Raw genomic sequence first — 24,146 nt, forward strand, 5'->3', positions numbered from 1 at the left:
TCCTTCTAGTTCATTTATAGCATCAAATAAACATGAATGAACATCAGAAGGAATGTTGTTTTAACCACGGATAGGCGTCAGTATATTCAGTTTTTCGAGTTCAAATCCTCACATGTTAATCTACTAACTCTCCTGAATGCTTTGTCGGACAAAATGGCGGATGGCGAAGTATGATTGGTCAGATCACCTGTCAATCAAGCTCCCTGCGAAGGGTCAATTACCTTTTAATTTTTTTTTATTTCATTCTGGAAAAAAGCTTCCATATTCTGATGCTTGATTTTGAATGCATTTAAGCACACTAAAACAAACAGCTCAGGTCAGCAGGAGAAGAATGAACTGATCTCAAGATGTCAAACGTGCTCAAGTAGAATAAGTTAACTGAGCTGAACTTATATTGAACCTGGAACATCCTTTTAAAAGACTTAGTAAAAAGTAACTAGCTGAATTTAACCCTTGTGAAGTTCTAATGACAGACTCAGCAGCTCAGTTGTGTTTCTGGCAGCGGATTCGGTTTCCAGGCAAAGTTTGATGAGTTTGATGCTATTTTCAGTGTGATATCCAATTCCGTTTGCTATCAGGAATTTAAAAAAACAATTTTTCCTCGCACTTTTGACGAAGTGAATATCTGAATTATGCATGTGTCAACCTGGCAACCTTCGCTGATGAGAACTAATGCCATTATACAAGAGCTAGACGCGGACGGAATAGAGAGAGAGAGTTTAATTGAATTTTTTAATGAGTCCTCACTTTAAGTCACTCTGCCAGCCTGCCTCAAACACGATAACGCTTCCTAATAAAGAAAATCAAAGTTGTGCTTCCCTCCTAATGAGATTGAAGGTCTGGCAACCTCATTTAATGCGTTACAGAGGAGAGAACAAATATTTGATGGGAAAAGGGATGGAGGGAAAGAAAACAGCCACAAAATAGGGAGAAAGAAGAATAAAATAAGTTAATTGGAGCCATTAATCTCTGTGGCGCTGATCCAGATGGGTCTGGTATAATGCAATGCCTTTACTGTTTCGACTAATAGTTTAAAACAATACATCGATTTAGCATTTTTTTAGTTAATCTACACATTATACTAAACCATATTCAATTCAATCCAATTCAATTCACATTTATTTGTATAGCGCTTTTCACAATACACATCGTTTCAAAGCATCTTTACAGAAAATGAATGAGTCCATATTACAATTGTGATCTGTTAAAGTGAATATTTTGTTCTGAGAACAAATAGCCTGTCTTGTAGACAAAGGCTATTTTCATTGTTTACTAGATATTAAAAGAAAAAAGATAATGACATTTTTTACACTCCGTTTAAATAGTCGCTGCCATTTTAAACAACACAAATAGTTACGTTAATAAAAATTAAGTTTGAAATCGATTCACTGAAGCTTGAAAGGAGCAGTATGTAGGATTGTGGCCAAAAACTGGTACTGCAATCACTTTCAAATGACTGTAGAGCAGTGTATCCCCTCTCCCTCCTCCCTGACTCGAGGTTGGGTTAGGAACCTAATTGTCCATTCCACAGCAGGAACCTAGGCTGCTACAGAAGCTTCCAATGGCAAGTGACGAGTCCTACACAGTAGTTATTTTTTCTGTTAAAGGGTCATTCCACCGGTGGAGACATGAATATGTATTGAAAGTGGGTCATATATGTAGTAGAATAGTATCATAAATTTCTAATTTGGGACCTTCTTGGCCGATAAAAGGCAGAAAATGACTTTTTAGTGCTTGTGGATTGTAGACAACAATCCCCATAGTGCATTGCAATGCCCAGCTCCGCAGACCACTCCCACTACAGTAGCTAGCTTAACTGCAAGATATTTGTGCAATGAACCTGCCACGTTAGCGTGTTAACAAGATGAAAATAAACTTACTTTACAGAAAGACGACCATTTGTCCCTGTAGGCTTTGGCTGACGTTGCCAGTTGAACTTAGGTATTGTAAAGTAGGTCGCCGCTATCCAAATGGGCTGCGAAACTCGGGTGAGCAACAACACACACGTCCGTGTCATCCTCCGATTCCGTAGCACCGCTGGAATTCTCGGCAGCAGACAGACTCTTGTTCTGTGTCCATTAGCGCACAGTGAGAGCACAGGCACCACCAATCTGCCCCAGCTCGAGCCATTGCGGGCTCCTCGTCCGCGGCAGGCAGATCGTCTGCATCGCCTGTGGTGACAGCAGCTTCAGCCGCCTCCGGTTCCTCCATAGCCCTCAGCTGCTCGTCGCTATACTGTGGCTCATAAAGGTAGCCACGAACATCCGTTTCTACCATAACTTCGTCAAAATCCAGATCCTCCATTATGCATCCGCCTGTGTATTCAGTACCTTCGTCCATATTTTCAAAAAGTTTCTCCCGGTGAAATCAAACGCACTGGCACTGATCTGATAGGTCTGTTAGCGCATTAGGTCCAACCCCCTATGGGCGGGTTTGAAAGGGTGGGAACTAGTGCTTGTAGTCTTCACAGAAATCCCCCCCTTTTACACTCCATCCTACAATGACGTAAAATGACGATTTTTGCCAGTTGAACTTAGGTATTGTAAAGTAGGTCTCCAGGACGCCGCTATCCATATGGGGTGCGAAACTCGGGTGAGCAACAACACACACGTCCGTGTTATCCTCCGATTCCGTAGCACCGCTGGAATTCTCGGCAGCAGACAGACACTTGTTCTGTGTCCATTGGCGGACAGTGAGAGCATAGGCACCACCAATCTGCCCCAGCTCGAGCCATTGCGGGAGTAAAACAATGACGTAAAATGACGATTTTTGCGTCATTGTAGGAGGAAGTGAAAAAGGTAAATAGAGGATTTCTCTCGTCTCAGGGGAAAATGAAAGAGTGTTGCACGACCATTCAATAGTATGACTGGATTTCTAACAATGGAAATCTTAATGCAAATGGGTGGAGTGACCCTTTAATTATGTTTATGCTTCAAATGAGAGATGTTTTGTAAAGTAATTATATATCGCAAAAATTTACTAATGGCGATTAGCCAAATATAATAGTAAAGATGTACCCTCGTATGTGACAGTACATTGTTAGAACAGTAGCTGTTAGTATACTAACGGTAGGTATCTGTCATTAACGTAAGTACAAGCACAAGCCTCCGTCACTGTGTGTAATCGATATCAAAGATACAGCTATTCATTTAGCTGACGCTATAAGTGAAAGCGACCAGCTGTATTTTTTAACTTACCCTGCAGTACACGTCCATAACGCTAAAAATATGTGATGTGAAAGATTACATGTCATTCTATTATTTTTGGCTGTAGAACTTGCATGATAAACAAGTAGGCTACAAAACGATCCAAGTGGGACACATTATTCACATCATAGGCTACAATGTGCTTTTCATTGGTGTTATGGACGTTAGAAAAAGTTATTTTACCGTGGACTTGCGCCTATAGTGCTTCCAATTCGATGACCCACCTCCTCCATACGAGCTAACGTAACGTTACTTTGCACGAACATGCATAACTTTGTTCGACTGTCATGAATATTTGAAATGTCCATTTACATCAAGTACAAGTCAGCCAAACATAGATGAATCTTAGTTACCTGTCCAGAAGTTCTTCTCCGTTTTCAGCCGTCTCCATCTTTCAAAGGCATCTCCTATACAGATCCTTGTTTTATTTTGGACTTTGTCACGAAGTATTTCGGAGTTTATGAATTTATCAGTTTATCTGATTCGCAACGTTAGACTTTTTTTTTATCCGATTCCGACACGTTTGTAGCTGCAGCTGTAATTAGCAGAGCTGGCAACCCGGATGCCGCAACACTACTGACTTTGTGATTGGTAGATAGGTGGAGGGTGACGCATCAGACCAAAACACAACATGACAACATCAACATCAGTTGAGGGCTGCAACTTCACTTTTTAAATGACAATATCCTGGCCGGAATACTGTTGTCAGTGATACAAGTATTTGAATTGAACATGATTTCTTAATGTCTAGTGACATATCAGGGCCATTTTATGATTAATTTAAATACATTTCTTACATACAGTTAATTTGAACTGATTCACAAAACTGAATCAACTGAAATCTAATTCTGTTTTTGCTACTGAAGTTTAAATGTTGCTTGATCACAAAATCATCGCACACATATACGTATGAATATTCAATATCTCCGACAGCCATAGCAGATCGGATTCAATCGCGAGGTTTTGTCAAGACCTGTGTGAATCTGAAACCCTGACTGTGACAAAGTCTCAGTCAGACTGAGAAAAATAATCAATGCTGCGTCTGAAAGGACAAAAGCCACATCAGACGAGAGGACTTTCCTTTTGTCACACAGTAAAACACTTGAGAGAAAACTCTGCTTTGTCCAGCGAGTGAGAATCAAAGGAGACGTGTGCGGCGAATCTGATTTGAAGATACGGTCAAGGAATGACAAAAGCCTTTGTGTGTATTGACAGTGCGGGTGATCTGGGAAACGGGACGGGACGATCACTTGATTAAGTGTGTTTTCACCCGTCAAGCGTGCAGTCAATCACGGGCCGCTCTCATCCACTCATGACAGGAGGATGAAAGCGCCGAGGTTTGAGTGACTCTCGGTTACGGGTCAGGCTTTAATCTTTGGGTAACCTGGCCTTTTGCTGCTTTGGGATGAAGATCCGCTGGATCTTCCTTTGAAGGAATGACACCAGGCCGCCTGATCCTGTGGGACACCTTTAATATACCTGGGAAGGATTCGGGAAGAATGGAGCTGTGTCTCTCTATACCGCTTTATCAAATCATTGCTTGAATCACTGCTTCTTTCTATCTTTCTGACTACCAGGATTATTATTATTAAAGCAACACCAAGGAACTTTTCCTCTGCAGTCGCCCTACAGGTTGGAAGCGGAATTGTCCATTACCGCTGTCGTAAATAAGTTAGCCTACCGCCGCCGACTGTCGCATGCGCACGCTCGCTGTTTATCCAGCACCGGCTGTGGAATCAACAATGGCCACAGACAAGGTAGAGTATGATGCAAGATTTTATGTTGTTACATAGTGCCAGTAAAAGCGATACAGACCACGTCATTTAACCTATTGTAAGTCGATGTACCATCATATAATGTATTAAAATATACTTAGTAAATACTTAGTAATATACTTGGAAATATATTATGAAGGTTGAAAAACTACATAGTGTTACTTTAACTAAAACTAAAACCACACAAAAACTACACATAAAAAAACGTTTTTTTAAACTCGTTTTATTTCAATATTCTAAAAAAATGAATAAAAACAAATACAAAATGAATAAAAATAACACAACAGAATTAATAAAACTTTAAAATTACAGTAGAAAAAAACTATTAAAACTAATAGCATATCAATGACACTAAAATAACAATGTTGTTTACTTGAATAATTATTTTTAAAATGTTTACTTTAAGCAATACTACTATTGTCTCGTTTGGTTTTGAGGTTTAATGTCTTTTATTTTGTAATTTTCATAGTCATGGTTTCCTGGTTTATCATGTGATTCCCTTATCTAGTCATGTGATCTTGCCATGAGTGTCATGTTCTGATTGGTTCCCTCATTTCATGTGTCACATTCTCATTGGTTAATTGTCCATTGCTTTCAGGTGTGTCCCAAAACCAAACAGCTATTAAGCAATATAAATATTTACCTTTTTAAATAAAGGACTTAGAATTATTAAAAGCATTTTTGTTAACTAAAGTAAAGCTGAAATAAAATATAAGCATTAGATGAAAAAATAAATGAAAATTTAAAATGTTGCCTTGGCAACTAAATGAAATAAGTTAAAGTTGAAGCTCTAACACCACCGAAAACTGAACAGATAAATAGAAAATAAATCCTGAATAGTTATATTAAAAAAATAAATAAAAATAATGACAAAAGCAGATTTAAAAAAATATTTAAAAAAATATAAAAATAAAGTTAATTCAAAATATTAATAAACATTATAATAGTATATAAATAACACTGTTGTTTTCTTGAATTATTTCTTGAAAAATGTTTATTTAGAAATACTGTTGTAAAATAACTTGTCAAAATGTATATTAATTGAAGCTCTGTTCAGGCTGAAAGCAGAGCGTGTTTCTTCAGCTCTTGTTTGCACAGCAGAAACGCATCAATGTTTCATGGTGGAGCTCAGCATCAGAGCGTTCCCCGCAGGAGTGTGTATGACTGCAGATGTAGCGATTAAAAAGATGAACCATTACTGAATTCCTCATAGACACAAAGTCTATCTATCTATCTATCTATCTATCTATCTATCTATCTATCTATCTATCTATCTATCTATCTATCTATCTATCTATCTATCTATCTATCTATCTATCTATCTATCTATCTATCTATCTGTCTGTCTGTCTGTCTATCTATCTATCTATCTATCTATCTATCTATCTATCTATCTATCTATCTATCTATCTATCTATCTATCTATCTATCTATCTATCTATCTATCTATCTTTATGTTCTACAGAGGAATTACATTAATATGGGTGGGACATATTATATATAGAGCTTGTCTTCCAGTGTTTAATAGCCAGTGTAGACTATAGTGAGATCACAGCCATGAATCATGATTTACTTGCTTGGCACTTCATGCATACTAAATTTAAAGTGTGTTAAAAGTGAATGTAGTCCGCTTTTAGAAGTGCATTAGCATAATTGGTACTGTTCAAACGTTTAAGGTAAGTCATTTATTTTTTAAAGAAATTAATTTTATTCAGCAAGGATGCAGTAAATTGATTAAATTGCATTAAATAGAAGTGGAAGTAAAAACATTTATGTTGCAAACGTACAAAACGTTTCTATTTTAGGCCGGTATCCCTAAAGAAGTTTTGTGCAAAAAGTGGCTCCTAGCGGCCAAATTCTAAGAACATTCTCAGAGTCATGACGTTTTCTTAGAATTTCCCCTAAAAGTGACACGAAAATCCCAGTTAATATAAAAGCTTTTCCTCAAGATTCCTAGCGCTTAAAAGGGCTCCTAAGGCGAGATCTGCTAAGAGCAGGGAAGAAGACTTTTAGTGGCTTAGGAGTTCCCCTAAACAGCTGCACAAAATGGCCAACAGAGGAGGCAGGAGAGATGTCCTGCAAACACTGGATGACAGGGAATTATTGAGACGCTACAGACATTGATAAAAGCTGAGCCGTGTTACCCTCGTTAAGACCACACTGTGTTGTAACGTTGCAATTTCTACTTCATTAAGGACGGCCCCTTGAGATAGGCCATCTTGTTTTCAATGGGGTCCATATGGGAGTGAAAGTACAAAATATGCCAGCTATGATATTAATATGAGCAAATAAGACACGAATCATTATTTGAACAGGGTGTAATGAGCTTAAGTTTTCACATATTTTCGATTCTAATGTTAGGCTATAACCCCTACAGCTTACTATTCATTTTCCAGATATTTTCTTGAATGTGAAATATTATTCATAATTACAGTCTGCATAAGTTTAGAGTGTATAATTATGTTTATTGATTTGAGGGTACATCCTTTGCTCATTATCACCAAAAGTTCATTTTCATCAAACTTGTAGGATCAACCAATCACGGCTTTTGAAATGATGACTCATACCTAGCAACGGGGTCAACCACACCTCCTCACTAAGATAGGATTTTCCATCCATTCCTTGCTCAGAGTTCACTGAAAATGTTCTGGAATCACTTCTAAGCTAAAACTCCTGGGCCCGTATTCCTAAAGAATCTAAGAATCCTTTTAGAAAACTCTTAATATAGCTTAAAAACTTTTACGTAGGAGTCTTAGCTTAAGAGTGATTCGGGACCGATCTGAGAGCAACTCTGAGTAAGGAAAAGACAAAAACTTTTATCTTAGTGAGGAGGCGGGGCTGACCCCGTTGCTATATATGACACAATCTTTTGAAGACTGTGATTGGTTGGTTGTCCAAGTAGGGAAAAAAGAGTGATTTTAAGTATAGGGTCTATTCTAAGCCTTCACTTTGAAATTACATGTGTAATTATTCCTATTTGACCATTCTCATACACACACACACACACACACACACACACACACACACACACACACACACGCATTATATATGTGTATATGAATCCTTTTTTTTATTTACCATGCTGTTAATTTCCTATAAGGTATTTGATTGGCTTAGAATGATGAAAAATTGTTCCACTCTTTCCAATTACACTGATTGCTGGCATGTATATTTAAGTGGTGGTTTGAATGTTGGTTTTAATGTAACAAACATGGAATCAAAACCAAGAAGGATGAGAAAGCCCGACTGGACAGAGGATCAGTGTTTACTGTTAGCCCTTTTAGTGGATGAACACAAGGCCATCCTTAAAGGCAAATTCGGGCCGGGTGTCAATCTATAGCGTCTTATTAACTCACTGTCATCCATTGTCTGCAACTAATTTCTTCTCCCTATTCGTCTTTCTGCCATTTTCTCCTCTGCTAAAGAAACTCTTAAGCCTCTGAAAAGTCCTCGTCCGTGCTCCTAACAATTTTGACCTTAACCCTCTGGGGACTAAGCTCTTTTTGGTCCGTTTTCTCTATTTTTCCATTTGGGCTTATAAACTATATGTAATGGAGATGGAACACTATGTGTTTGGTATCTATGGATTCAGAAGACCGTAAGCTAACATAAGTACACATGTAATATGTTTATAAAGGATGTATGAGTGAAAATGTACCATAAACTAGAGAATTTCAAAAACGGAAATTAGATTTTTTGCATTTATTTTTCTGTAAATCACACATCACACAACAATAGTGAACAGTTTTTGAACAAAAAATATATTTGTCAAAGCCTTTGCTTGACAGACATGTGTAATTGTTAAGTAAAATGTGTAAAGAACAATGAAAAATTTAACTTTATTTACAAATAGTCCCAGGCGTTTTTCTTAGGAATGTTCAGAATTTTCTAAGCAATGCTTTCTCCTCGTCTCTCTCCAGTAATTGTTCCAGAGCTTGTTCCACCGTAAATCGTTCACTGCTTGCCATCATAAAAGTGCTAAAACAATAAATAATGCTATAATTGTATATATATATATATATATTATAATTGTTCTGTCTCTCTCATATCTCTGTGCGCTCTCGCTCCGTAAAGCCTTGTTTATACTCGACGCGTCCGTTTGCTTTCTGTCGTTTCTGCCACTCAACGCTGTTTGCGTAATAGTATATAGTACCACCCCTTGCAAGGCTACAGAGTCTTCCGATTTGCTAGAATACGTCATGGTAACCTTCCTCTGATTGGGTAAGAAAAATATTCCTCCATCGGCAATTTTTCCATTGGTTGTTGCTCGTGAATCTGCCAAACAACATCGATTTCATTGGCCTTTGACGAAGTGGTATTGCGCAACAAGGAAGTATACAAGCCGGGTAAGTTTGTTATCACTGTTTTCAGCGGAATCTGAGGAAGACGGCAAAAAAGACCGCACCTCTCTATCATTAATAGTTTTTAAGATAATTACACATTTGTAAAAGTATGTCATTTTGGGCGGTACCGCCCAATCCGTCCCCTGAGGGTTAAGACCTCTTTTAAGGGTTAAGATGCTTCATGAATTACTTTTTTCTTTACTAGGAATTTTTCTTTAATTTTAAGAGTAAACGCCCACATTTCTAAGAATTTTCTTCGAATTTTGTCACTAGGAGCTACTCTTTGCATTAAGATTCTTTATGAATACGGGCCCTGGCAAGGAATTTATAGGTTAAGTTAGGAGCTCTCTGAGAGGATTCTCAGAATCTTAAGGGATACGGGCCCTGATCTTTTGAACTTCCTATTTATCAAAGAATCCTGAAACAAAATGAATCCACACAAATATGAAGCAGCACAACTGTTTTTAACATTGATAATAATCATAAATGTTTCTTGAGCAGCAAATCATCATTTTTGAACGATTTCTGAAGGATCATGTGACACTGAAGACTGGAGTAATGATTGATCACAGGAATAAATTATACGTTAAAATATATTAAAACAGAAAATTATTATAAACTGTAATAATATTTCACTGTACTGTATATTTGAGCACATAAATGCAGCATTCGAGACTATTTAAACAACATGAAAACGTTGTACTTTTGTACAGTAGATGTAGATGACATGCGAGGCTCAAAAGTCAAATTCTGATTTCTTTAACTGAGTTTGAGAATCACTGTGAACAATTAAGCAAGAGCTGAAAGATGCACACTGTGTGTAATAACTGCACCTGCTCATTGCACATATCTCTAAAAATACTCCCTGGAGTTTATTCTGACATGTTCTTTCTTAAATTATCATTACAAATCATGTTCTTTTCAGAAGCTCCCTGACGGTGCATATTCCTCTTTTAGCAAACCAGTGAGCGATGCTGGCCGTGTTCCCCATCCGACCCGTCTGAGTTCTGCAGCACGGGAGCACTTCGGGACCAGACCCAATTAAAGGAAAGAGCGGCCCAGTTTTCTGCAGCCAGCATACAGTACATCATATCCTGTCAGAGAAGCCAGAGAACCATCCAGTCCAACACAGATCTGTCAGGAAATAACGTCTCTCCAATCTAAAGGCTCATCATAAATCCAGCAAACAAGCAGGAGTGTTGCAGAACGTGTGTGTGTGTGTGTGTGTGTGTGTGTGTGTGTGTGTGTGTGTGTGTGTGTGTGTGTGTGTGTGTGAGGCTTGAAGATGGCGGCCTGACAGAAGCTTTTCGCTCGATTCCCTGTTTCCTCTGCGTGTTTTCATGTTCGGATGGTAAAAATACAACAGAGTCAAACACTTCCCTCTTACAATGTGCCACAAGGTAAGCGTCGCTATTTCTGTTGCTCATACATAGTGTTAGAGTTTGTTTATATTACTAACACTTATTATTATAGCATTTGTGTTTCAAACATGATTCCTTAAATCGTGTACCATAGTACTTTTTTTACCACGTAAATACGATGCTATATGAACATGATAGTTACTTCATAAAAACGCATAAAAAACTTTTGTGACTCATCTTTATGTCGAAAGCAGTCATTGAATCATTCATTCAGACGATTCATTAAAAACATTGATTCGTTCAGGAATGAAACATGGACTGCCTTTATGAGTGAATCAGTGAATGATTTTTGAATGAATCGGGTGAGTGAATGATTCAAACATACTGATTCATTTAGAAACAACATGTGTTTGTCATAATGAGTAAGTGATAGATTGAATCATTTATTGAACCAATTCATTCAAAAACACTTATTCATAAATACATAAATTAATATTATATTTAAAAAAGTTCAAAAGGATCATGTGACACTGAAGACTAATGATGTTAAAAAATCAGATTTGATCAAAGGAATAAGTTCCATTGTAAAATATATTCCATAAAGTTTAAATGGTAATTATATTTCACAGTTTTTTACTGTATATTTTTGACCAAACAAATGCAGCCATGGTGAGCGGATATTAAAGATGGCTCTTTTTCACTCATATTACACACATAAAGCAGGAAACTCTCTCTCTATTATCTGTTACTTTAAGACCCACAAGTGCAATAAAGTGTCTTTTGTAGCTTCACAAGCATTAATTAAAAATGTTATTTGATAAACCGTCAGTGACAGACTGTCATTGTTCTGTGGCAGAAACAGGATAGACACGACAGATATTTGTCCCACATGATGTAGTCGTTTTAAATACTCCTTAAACTTTACATCACATCTTGATTTAACTATGTGTGTGTGTGTGTGTGTGTGTGTGTGTGTGTGTGTGTGTGTGTGTGTGTGTGTGTGTGTGTGTGTGTGTGTGTGTGTGTGTGTGTGTGTGTGTGTGTGTGTGTGTGTGTGTGTGTGAGATGGCCAACAAAAAAACCACCGCAGCACTTATTTCTGGTTAATAAGGCAGTGTGACAACATGTCGCATTATGCAAAAACAAGTCTGGCTGAATAGCTACAATTCGCATCACAAACAAAAGCCACCAGAAAAATGAGACACAATGCGGAGGAAATGTCCTCCAACGAGACGAGACGTTTCTCTAGGGGACGCCAGTAATTGCCTTGATGTCTTCAGACGGATGCTGGCACACAAACTTTAGTGAAACACGTCTGCCGTACCCCTGCGGGCACCAGCTTGAAGTATTATGTACATTGATAATGTGGTACTCTCTGTCTGAACAAACAATCTTTTGGGGCTCATCTCAAATCTCTGTAATAGTCTGCCTTGGTTTAATAGTCTTTAACTTAGTTTCCATGGCCCTCATTCTGATCTCTGATGTCAACCATAGTATGGTAATTGCATTCTCATTCTTAACATTGTAATTAATCACAGAAACACTTAGTAACTTTGGTTTAGATTTCTGTCATGGCTGGACAAAATGTCATCAAACCCTGATGTGAAACTAATTTCCCCTCCTTTTTCTCAGAGATGAACAGAAGCCGTGATTGAAGATGTTTTCCAGTGTTATTGAGAAAGAATTGAAACCTCTATCAAGCCCCAGAAATGTTCTAGTGACCCTGGGCTGGATTATCAACTGGAAGTGGCCAGTAATCTTTTCATTGAAACCACATTCACTCCGGATCAAACATTAGAGCAAAGGATGAGCTTACCTGCTGAACGTGTGTCATCGGAGACATCCACAGCGGAGAGCAGATGAGAAAAAGAGAGACAAAAAAACAATTAGATTTAAATTCACTCTTCACAAACACATCTATGACTGCACACTAGCCTAACTCCCTCAAACCATAATGCAACACTCAAGTGACAGATTTGGACCACTACATAGACAGTAACTCAGCATGCAACACAAATAGTGCGAATCGTGTAAAGCTCATGGGAGATTTGACTCACAATTGATTACAGTAAAGAGGGCACAATACTCTTGTAAGCTAGAACTACATGACATTTACATTTACATTTTATTCATTTATCCAAAGCGACTTCAATTAAATTCATTTCAATTAAATTCAATCAACTTTATTAATACCACAAGGGGCAATTAGTTAACAGCAGCATGTTTGCAACAGTACATAACACAAATCACACACATTATTCACAACATACAAGCAGTCAGTATGTGCACATTTAAAAAACCCCAAAAACCCTACACAGAGTTTAAGAGTTTGATCGCAGAAGGGATGAAAGATTTGGAGTGGCGGTTCATCTTACACACAGGAAGTGCATAGCAACGCACAGAAGAGAACAGAGAAAATTCAGCTGCCAAAGCATGTCCCAGAGAGGCTAGGATACTCCCTGCCTTCCCAACTATTTGTTGGTTTCAGAAGATATTACGGTCTCTCTGTTTCACACCGATGGTTTTAGAACAGATTTTTACAATGTTGTTCGGGCTATTCCCGTCTTTAACTGGCAGATTATGAAACCAACAGATAAAAGAAAAACTTAAGAGCCTCTCAATAAAAGACTGATAAAATCTACACAGGATGACCGGCGTGACTAAGACAAGAAAAACTTTATTGTTAAACATGGATACACTCAAGATAATTAGCCACATTAGCTGTACAGATATATGTATTCTATATGTATTCTATATATGGTTATTCAGTATAGTAATAGCCGTGGGAATGAAATAATTTTTATATATGTTTTTCCTAGTTTGCTGAGAAGCTAAATTCTCTGTTGACCCCGCTTCACAATGGCAGCACTGTTTATATCAAACTTAAGATGGTCATCAAAAACAGTGCCCAAGTATTTATATGAATGAACAATTTACACATTTTCATTATGTATGATGCTCTGTGAAGCAGTATCTATACTTACAAAGGAGAACAATACGTAGTTAAACTAACAATAGGACAACAATATGTAAGTGCTATGATCCTTCCCAGTTTAATCTAACTTTATTTAGATTATTTTTTTTTTTTTAGATAATAGATATAGAATAGAAGATAAAGTGTTAGTATTAATGGATCAAGTGTTGCTGAAAAAGATCTCCATCTCTAAGTGTCTTCATCCTATAGCACACTCAAATAGTGGTGTTAATACATTAAAGGGGGCCCTTTTATGCAATATTCACTTCATATTCATATTAACTTTTATAAGGCGTTTAAACACAGATGTGTGTCCGCAGAGTGTGAGAACAACCAGCCTATAGAGGTAAAAATCAACTTGCTCGTTTTTTATAATTCCCATAAAACAAAAGCAGTCTCTTCAAACGAGCTGATTCAGATTCCCCCATATAATGACGTCATTGTATGAGGAAGCCCCGCCCACAACCGGTGATAGAGACAGAGCGTGTTTAGGCCACGCCCACACCGGGGGGAAAACAACCCAACCGTCTCCATTGACTTTGCATTGCGAGAGGCTGCCTCCCTGTCATTTATGACTTATAACAAAAAACAAAACAATGTCTAAAAGCTGCTGTGTGACAAGGTGTACAGCAAACAATTTTTTAATAACCTGTCGACCCAAAAAAACGGTTTGTTTCAGGACATAAAAGTGGATCAATTGAGACAGAGCGCAACTAGTTCTCGAACTACTCTGAGAACTGGAACGCGACATGATATTGCTTAGCTTACATAAATATAATATATAAAACTGACATTTCGATATTTGACTTACCAGTGACAAAATGTTTACTGCACACGTAGACATACTGAGTGTCAGGATCCCACAATTTATCCATTCTTCCTGCTGATGCTTCACATAATGCCTGTATCCACTTTTGTCTCCTTAAAGGCTGGCTTTTACGGTTTGGAAGCTTATAAAAATTTATTTCTGGTTGTTATTTTAGCTTGTTTGCTGTACACCTTGTCACACAGCAGCTTTTAGGCATTTTCTGTCTTTTGTTATATGTCATAAGTGACAAGGAGGCAGCCTCTCGCAATGCAAAGTCAATGGAGACGGTTGGGTTGTCTTCCCCCCGGTGTGGGCGTGGTCTTCAGATTATGACGCGTTGCGCTCTGTCTCTATGATCTGCCCTATTAGCATAGACACACCCCTGAGTGAGAAGCACAGAGTCGGGCCACTTTTGTCTCCTCACTTTAGCAGCTGGAGTTGTACAGCTTCTGCGCCAAAGAGCCATTACAAGTGTTGTGATTTGGGACTTATCAATGCACACTAGAGTCTCCATAGACTCCTGTTATCTGAGTCACCGAGGACGTCATGGTTATATTTCATTTTTGAAGGAAATGTCTAAAGTCTTTTACGTTTGTGCCAATCATTTTGTGCTGGACTGCTTCACAAACAAGGTTTTTTTCAACGCTGGATTTTCAAAAAGGTTGATTCTGAAAGATGGGTCAATATCAACACTTCGTGCGAACTCCGGTTCGAACACATAAGTCTGAACACCGCTACTGACAGCGCTTTCTGGCATTCTCAGTGCGTGGGATTGTGCTATTTTGTCGTTGCAGGTATGCCGGAGCATAAGCCCCTTGAAGCTCCGCCCACTTCTTGATAGGGGGACGGGAGCATTAGCTCATTTGCATATAAAGGGACACACAAAAACGGCATGTTTGTGCTCACCCCAAAGAGTGGCAATTCTAACATGCTATAAAATATGATCTGGTGCAGGGGCGGAGTGGGACCAAAAAATGTACCTGGGTATTTTGTAGACCATCGGCTGGGTATTTTTGGTTAAAAAAATCTTTTTTTGCAAGAACCCTTGCACAATTATTTAAAATATATTAAGAAAGCCACCACTACTGGTCACATCTATGGTTAGATTGATTTGTTTAGATCCAGTGAAGTCGTGTCCCGTCAGTTTTTTTAACATTAAGGCACGGATGTAGCCTACCTAATAAATAAAACATCTCCAGTTAACTAGCAGAGCATTCATTTAGTTCGGTATTAAATAAGAGATCTAGTGCTAAAATGTGTTGTTTTTTAACTCAAGCTGAGCGCTCGTTGCTGCTGCTATCAGTTGCATGGATACAGTGTTGTGCCTCGCGCAGTCTTTAATCGGACGCGCTCTTCAATCTATCGCCGTTGTGGAGACACACTATTCATTTCGGTGAAATCACAAAATAAAATGCACACAAAAAGTGTCCCTGCTTGATAAAGACTGTAACCACTGATGAACATATTCAGTTATGATGAGAGAAAAAAAAACCTATACGAATGTGGATTAGAACCCGTAACCTCTGACGCGCTTGGCAAAAGATCTATCACTAGACCCCTTAAGAACACAAACAGACCCTGCGGATCGATCGATTTATTTACGGGTTGAGAGAGGCTGCACAGTTAAGCGGCCAGCGGCCGCACATCAGGCCGCCGGATGATGTTGCTAAGAACTTGCAATGTATAACTATTATCAGACCGGCCCTCGCGGCCTCGAAACACTACCGGCCCACCAGCAAAAGTCCCGACTCTCCCGATTACCACTCCGCCCCTGATCTGGTGGGTACTTTAAGCTAAAACTTCACATACACACTTTAGGGACATCAGAGACTTATTTTACATCTTGTAAAAGGGGCATAATAGGTCCCCTTTAAAATAATAGGTAACACTTTCTTTCAATAGTCCTTTTTAGACGTTCTACTAATTACTTAAATAACTTTTCAACTACGTCAACTAATTCTCATTAGAGTATTAGCAGACCACGAGCTCAACGTCTTAACTTTAAAAGTACATGTCAACTAATTCTACTCACACAAGCCTTAACCCAACAGTAAACTAATTATCTAATGACTTCTAGTTGACATGTAGTTGCAAAGTTTCTTTTAATTAGTAGAATGTCTGAAGCAGACTAATCAAAATAATGTATACTTTTTATTTAACCATGTTATTTGTCGGCCACTCATCTGCCATCTTCACTTGTCACAATGCATTCTGGGACTTCCATTACTGAAGAAAACATACAATGCTGCCTTGGATAATGGCTCAAAACATAGTATAACGCAGCATAATGTGATGGTCTATCTTCTGGAACAGCCTAAAAATGCTATCTAGGTAGTCAGCTCACTACACTTTAAAATAGAGTTATCGTCTCAGTAAATTTCAGTGTTAAATGCAGCAGAGTGCCATAAAGTGTTCTGCCGTGTCCTCTCAGTAACTGTAAATAAATCCCAGCTGTGTGCTCAAGAAAGAATATGATCATTTCTGGAGTCCCTAAAGGCCCATGAACACCCGGTGTGTGTGTTAGATCACGCTGTGATTCGGGAGCCAGCAGGTGCCCTGGACTCGCTGTAGTCGTAGTGTTCGGGAGCGAGCGAGACCCTGAGGCTGAACGCGTGCATCTCCTCGCAAAGGCCTTGCCAGAGGCAACTAATAGTCAAAACTCATTCAGATAGAGTGGACAGTCTGTTTCCAGACACTGCTTTCACACCGGCTACGTTTACATGCACAACTGTTGTTTCAATCGGACTGAATTCATTCCGATTGATGAATCCGAACGTAGTGTTTACATGAACGCTGATCGGGTTGATGTGTTGGTTTAACACTGTATGTCACAAGCTTCAAATTGGAATAGATTTTTTTTTACATGTGCTCACTGCACGAATATACAGAGTTTCCTGTGGTTTGCACATAATAACCATTCTCCTACATTGGTTCTTTATTTGTTTTAAACTGCAGACTTAATATTGATCCATTTCTGGTCATAATTTTGCAGAAAATGAGCATATGAACCGTTGTGCCGTTCTACTTATTTATCACGCAGTAAAAATGGCCAAAATCAGTCGTTTGTTGACGTTGTTGTCCTGCTCATCTTTTAGAATAATGAGACACTCATTTATATGACACTTTATTCAACAGGAAGAACAGCTCGTTCCTCGTGTCATATGTCATTACGCTATTTCTACGTCATTGAACATGCGCAGTCCTTTCAGTTTCGGTTTTCAATCCGATCAAGTGTTTACATGTTCTCTCAATCGGATTAGAAAAGGGATAAACCACCCATTTCAATCCGATCGAAATTTCATTCGGATCCAGTTCGGATTATTTGGTTGCATGTAAACGTAGCCAGTGAGTCACAATTATGATGTTATTTAAGATGGAATTTTAATTAATTTAGTTATGCCAAGGTCCCTTTAAGGCAAGTAATTTCACTCGGTGGCCATCTTTGAAATGCCTCTTAGGCAAGATATGCAACTGGAGCTTCTAAAGGCACCCTTACGAAAAATATGTTTTTTTCAAGTGTGCTATTAGTATACTTATTTTAAACTAAAAAATAAGAAAGTATACTTTCAGTCTACTTTTTATGCACTTCTCAGAAATATACTTAAAATTGCACTTCAGTATACAGTACTTACACTGAAAGACAATTCTAAGTATATTTGGCCAATACTTGTATTCAGTCTTTTGATCAAGATATACTCACTTGCTATAGAAATAAAGGCTACTTGACTCTCCTCCACAGGTCTTTCATTCATGTTTGTGCATATTAATTGATTAACTCTTTCATTCATGTTTGTGCAAGTTAATCAAGCCACTTTTATTTGTATAACGCTTTTCACAATGCATATAGTTTCAAATCAGCTTTGCAGAAAATGCATGTTTTAATGTCACATCTGGCATTAAAGGGAATCATTTTTTTTTTCAGTCACACAAAGCGATCATTTGACTTTATAAAACTTGGATTATTCCTTCACTGTATAGAAAACAGTGGCATGAACATTTTACCAGCATATTTCCCTTTGTGTTCAACAGAATAAGGAAAGTCATATGAGTTTGGAATAACATGAGGAATGAATTATTCCAGCTTCTTTCTGCACTAAAATTTTCGAGGGTAAAGAAAAATGAAGAGATAAAAAAAGGTATTAATTTATACCTCATTTTCATTCTTGAAATAGAAACAGCCTGGAATATGTTATTAATAAAGAATTAATATATTCATATTTTATCACCTTGGCCAGGCACCTTGGCAATTAATCTGGGCTCATATTAAACAGAATCTGACCGGTTTCTGCTCGGAGACGCCCTTTTAATAATTCACTCCATCACACCTGCGATCATACACACTGCCGCAGACTCAGACGCTAATTAAACCCCAGCGACCAATCAGGGTCATGCTCTGGATGGAGAATTTGCATAATCAGGGGGGGACAGAATGAGGAGTAACAAAAAGTGAATTGTGCCATTATTCTATACTATACAAAGACCCAGGACTGCTGGGATTAGCAATTAAAACAGTCCGAGTCACGACACAAGACCTCATGGAGACCTTAAAGGGATAGTTCACCCAAAAATGAAAATTCTGTCAGTATTTACTCTCCCTCATGTTGTTCAACCCCGCAAGACCTTCGTTCATCTTCAGAACAGAAATTAAGATATTTTTGATTAAATCTGAGAGCTGGATCACTCCTCCATAGGCTTCTTCAGGGATTGAAACTTGTTCCCCGAAAAGTTATTAAAGACATCGTTAAAATAGTCCAAGTGACTACAGTGGCTCAATCTTAAGTTTATAAAGCGACGAGAATACTTTTTGTACGCAAAAACAAACAAAAATAACGACTTTATTTCAACTATTGATTTCCTTCTCTGTGGGCCTCGAGTGAGTTCACTAGTGTAACAGCGTAAGCTTCTGTGTTGTACGTCACACACATCACACACGACCAGCGTCGGCTAATAGTGAGCCTACGTGTGACGTAGCTCTACGCTATCACACTACGTTAACTGACTCGAGGCCCACAGAGAAGGAAATGAATAGTTTAAATAAAGTCGTTATTTTTGTTTGTTTTTACGCACAAAAAGTATTCTCGTCGCTTGATAAACTTAAGATTGAGCCACTGTAGTCACTTGGACTATTTTAACGATGTCTTTAATAACTTTTCGGGGCCGGCAAGTTTCAATCCCTTAGAAGTCTATGGAGGAGTGATCCAGCCTTCAGATTTCATCAAAAATATCTTAATTCGTGTTCTGAAGATGAACGAAGGTCTTACGGGGTTGAACAACATGAGGGAGAGTAAATACTGACAGAATTTTCATTTTTGGGTGAACTATCCCTTTAAGATCCACCTGAAGTTGGTTTATGTTGTTGATGAAATATCCAGGTTTCGAGAGCCACTCACTTGCAGAGTTTGTTGCTCTCAATGGGAACCCTGGTTGAAAGCAACAGTTTACTCCAAAAGTGCCCATTTTGTCATCATTCATAAAGTGTATCAACTATAAAAGTAGTCCAATACAATATGTGTTTGTGTTGTGTGTGTGACTGCGTGAGAAACAACTTCAGCTAATCTATTAAGTGCAATAACGTTCCACACACACACACACACACATAAGCTTATTAACACTCATATAGTGCTCTGAAAACAACAATTCCCATCTGAGTCACTTTATGAGATCTCATATGTTTTGGTGTCACAGTTATTTATTTCCTGACTAAACTACACGACACATGACAGTTCCCAATACTGAACAATTCCACAGAGCATGAGTGCGAATATCGCTGCTTATTATGGAGAACGCAGGCTGAATACCAATGCCCAGATTCTGGGAGAATAATTAGGTGTCACAGACCGGCATGCTGGATATCCAAATGCCCAGCGCAGCGGAAGCGAGCTGATTGGCATGGCTGGCGTGGGCACAGTGAAGGGTCAAATAATGAACAGAAATCTGTTTGTTGGTGCTTTTCTAAATGGAAATCACAGAGCGTAACTAACAGGCAGCCGTGTGTTTTCTGAAGCAGAACGCCCAGCGAGAGGAAACTAAAGCGCACTTTTTTTTTGTTTTCAATGCAGAGGAAACAGGAAATTGGACATACTTGGCATCCACACAGGCCAGGATATTCGACTCATTGAACATCTCCATCTAGAACCGCATCTATTAGCCTTCATTAAAATGCAAACAGGTCGGAGATGAGGAGAATTGAATCTTTTGAAGAGAAACTGTAACTGCACTTGAATAAATGGCTATGCTATTGGCCCAGAGAGGAAGAAAGCAAGGAGAGCAAGTGATTCACTGTTAGTTTGACACATTTGCTATCATGTACCATGTACTTCTCCAGAGCGAATTTTATTAGGGTTTTGTCCACATCAGTACAAGAATGAAGATGTTCAAGAACCGTTAATTTAACAGAACGCCAACACTCTGTTCCAGTATTTGTCCTCAAATCCCAACCCTGCACCTCAAACAATGGATTTCCTCAGGCAAAATATCGCCCTTTGATCATTGCTAACATGGAGATCTGAGGAAGTAAATGTGGCACTTATCATCATCATTTGGAGGTCATTTTTTACTTTCTCCTTCTTCACTTTTTTCTTCTTTTTCCCATTAGTTCTCCGACTGAGGTCGGAAACGGAGCCGACCGGAGCCTGATTTAATGATCCTCATCCCTGGAGATTTTATTCAGCCAATAAAACCAGAACCAGCGACCCGCTGAACCCAAATGTGTTTAAACTCTCTGTTTGAAGGGATCTCACTGTATGAGACTTCGACAGAACGAACTCTCTCCGATACGCTTCAAACGCAACATCTACAGTTTCTGCTCCGTTGCTTCTGCTGCTGCAAAAGTTTCACTTTTTGTTTTTAACAAGGCTCAAGTTTAAGTTGAACATCTGTAGATGGATACTTCAAGCTGGAGTTTCAAAGACACGGCTCAGGCTGTGATCCGAGACACACGGGCCCCAGCTGTATGACGAGACAGAACATTGATTTGGAAGCAACTGATGTCAGTGGCAGAAACTATATATTTGATACCCAATAAATCATGACATTAGCTATGATGCACAGACATAAATCAGAGGTCAGCAATAGTGGCTACTCCCATGCACTGAGTTCGGGAATACTACCAAACCACTCTTACTATTCGAGCTTGTGCAGTATATAGTATGCATACCGTTCACAGAATGCATGGCATAACCCAGATGATCTACTACATTTCCCACAATGCATTCATTCTGTCTGCATGCATAATGCAAAAACAGTAGGCCATATACTGTGCCGTTAGCTGAAGATCCTGAAGCCCTTATTGGTTCTATGAGTGTTTTATTTTCATATTTTCTGTTAGTACAGCACTACTAACGCTCGGTTCACTATATGTCTACAGTGCGTCAGTTTGGGGCTGTAAAATAAAAACGTATTCAATGGAATTTATTTGACAGCGGCCGTAATAAACCGGATGCTGTAAAGGAATCATAGGGTCAGTTTATAGCGACCGACGGTGTGCAATGAATTACGGCATCAGCTCTGGATTTAAAACACTAATAGAGGATGTCTTCAGATTGTGCTAAGGCAATTTTATCCTACACTAAAAAAAAAATTGGTTCTGAGTGGTTTCACTCAGAAATTGCTCGAAGATTTCACAATTACAAATGAACGGCAAGTAACATTGAATTACTAAAATGTAATTTTCTTGTAAAACAAGTTCCAATAATATTACAACTTTGAAAAAAAAATGTTTACAGTGCACGAACGATGAAATGGAAACGTGGTTAGGAATGAATGATGGTTATGAATGATGGTAAGGAAAGTTATATATTGTGGGTGGAGGTAGTTTCCGTCCAGGATTAACTCTGAAATGATTGCTTCCTTTGCTTCCTTTATATCCATTATATATATATATATATATATATATATATATTTTTTTTTTTTTTTGAGTTTTGAGTAATGAAACAGGCTGGGAGTTTTTAAAAGCCTCAGGAATCTTTTGCAGGTGTTTAGAGTTAATTAGTTGATTCAGATGATTAGGTTAATAGCTCGTTTAGAGACCCTTTTCATGATATGCTAATTTTTTGAGATAGGAATTTTGGGTATTCATGAGCTGTATGCCAAAATCATCAGTATTACAACAATACAAGACCTGAAATATTTCAGTTGGTGTGCAATGAATCTAAAATATATGAAAGTTTAATTTTTATCATAACATTATGGGAAAAAATGAACTTTATCACAATATGCTAATTTTTTGAGAAGGACCTGTATATATATATATATATATATATATATATATATATATATATATATATATATATATAGTGGACAATAAACTTTGCATACCATTGAAAGAACTTTGGTGTAAAAAACAAATTTCTTTTATGTTATTTTGCAAGGGACCGGGATCCTAATATAATTTGGGGGCTCGTTCGGGATTTAAAAAAAAAGTTATCCGCATATTGTTGTGCATGTAAACAGTGTTTCTCTTAAAATAGAAACTAAGACAAAAGAGTTTAAAGCAATAAAATGAATGTGCATATCATTTGATCTTGCACTGTAGGGAAAGTCCAATGCTGTGTTCATATGAAGGAATTTTCCATGTTGGTTTTTGTAGAATTTTGGGGTTTTGTTTTACCTATATTTTGAATTATACATTGTATTGAGTTTTGCTGTTGAAGGAAATGTCTGTAAATATAATGGATAATATCCTAGTGTAAAATTATCAGTACCTTCTATGCATTTCTGTGAGGTGGAATTTGATGAGAAATGAGCTTATCTTGAGATCTCTGGCTTTTGATGGCAGACTTTGTGATATTGCACAAGCTGATCTTCTCTGGATCTCATTTTCCCTTGACCTTTAATTAATGATGTTTGCCAAGCAGATCACAGGAAAATATTGATATTTGCAGATCCTTTACAATTAATTTATTCCAGGGTCCAGATGTGACGTGATTGTTGCCTAATATATGTGTGTGCAGGAACCTTTGTGTTTGAAATCATCCAGTTCTGACTCCATCAGATCAATTCAATATGAAATATCAATTTCATTCCCGTTGACTTTAAAGTTAACGAGAGAGAATAGTAAGCTCGTCATTTACTAAATAAGAACTAATAAGCAGAAATGGCTGCAGGCTGAGATCTTGTTTCTCTTGCTCGTTTTATACGCTTTCAGGCCGATGTCTAGAAATGCCCAGCATGGTGTTTTATTAGTGTGAGATGGGCTTGTAATGCATCATAATTTCCCAGATGACCTTCAGCTAAAGCTCCTCATTCCTCAACTTGTTTTGCTGTAGGACTCAGATTGTACATTGAGTGGCAACCAAATACAGTGTATCAAAAGCATCCTGAAATGTAACCACACATTTTTCCTTGCAATTTCTTTGACCTTGTATAGTCACCTTGTATTAATTGCATTTATCATGTTATCAGGGACCTGCTGCCCATTTTAACCAGCTGAGAAGCACCAAGTTTCTGCAGAGGAAAACCAAGCCAGGCATATTTCCAGTGGGCGAGTTTCAAAGTTCATCAGAGAGTATCTGTCCATTCTTTGCTCGTGAATGTGTGTAGGAGGTCAGCAGATTTTCAAGGGCCGCTGCTCCTTTAGCAGACGAGAGAAAAATCAGTAATTCAGTGCTGAGAATTCTCTCGCAGAACAGTGGTATTTTATAATAGTTATTAGTTTTATATATAGTCTATTATAGTTTTT

General features: G+C 38.1%; 1 protein-coding gene across 3 annotated transcripts in view; it reads right to left on the bottom strand.

The window, feature by feature from the left end:
• chst8 (carbohydrate (N-acetylgalactosamine 4-0) sulfotransferase 8) overlaps positions 1-24,146 on the bottom strand; it is a 221,346-nt gene that overhangs the window by 83,126 nt on the left and 114,074 nt on the right. The window lies entirely within an intron of this gene.

This window comes from Siphateles boraxobius, unplaced genomic scaffold (assembly GCF_051911475.1).
Source record: "Siphateles boraxobius isolate OS27281-9 unplaced genomic scaffold, OSU_SipBor_1 32, whole genome shotgun sequence".
NCBI classification, from domain to species: domain Eukaryota; kingdom Metazoa; phylum Chordata; class Actinopteri; order Cypriniformes; family Leuciscidae; genus Siphateles; species Siphateles boraxobius.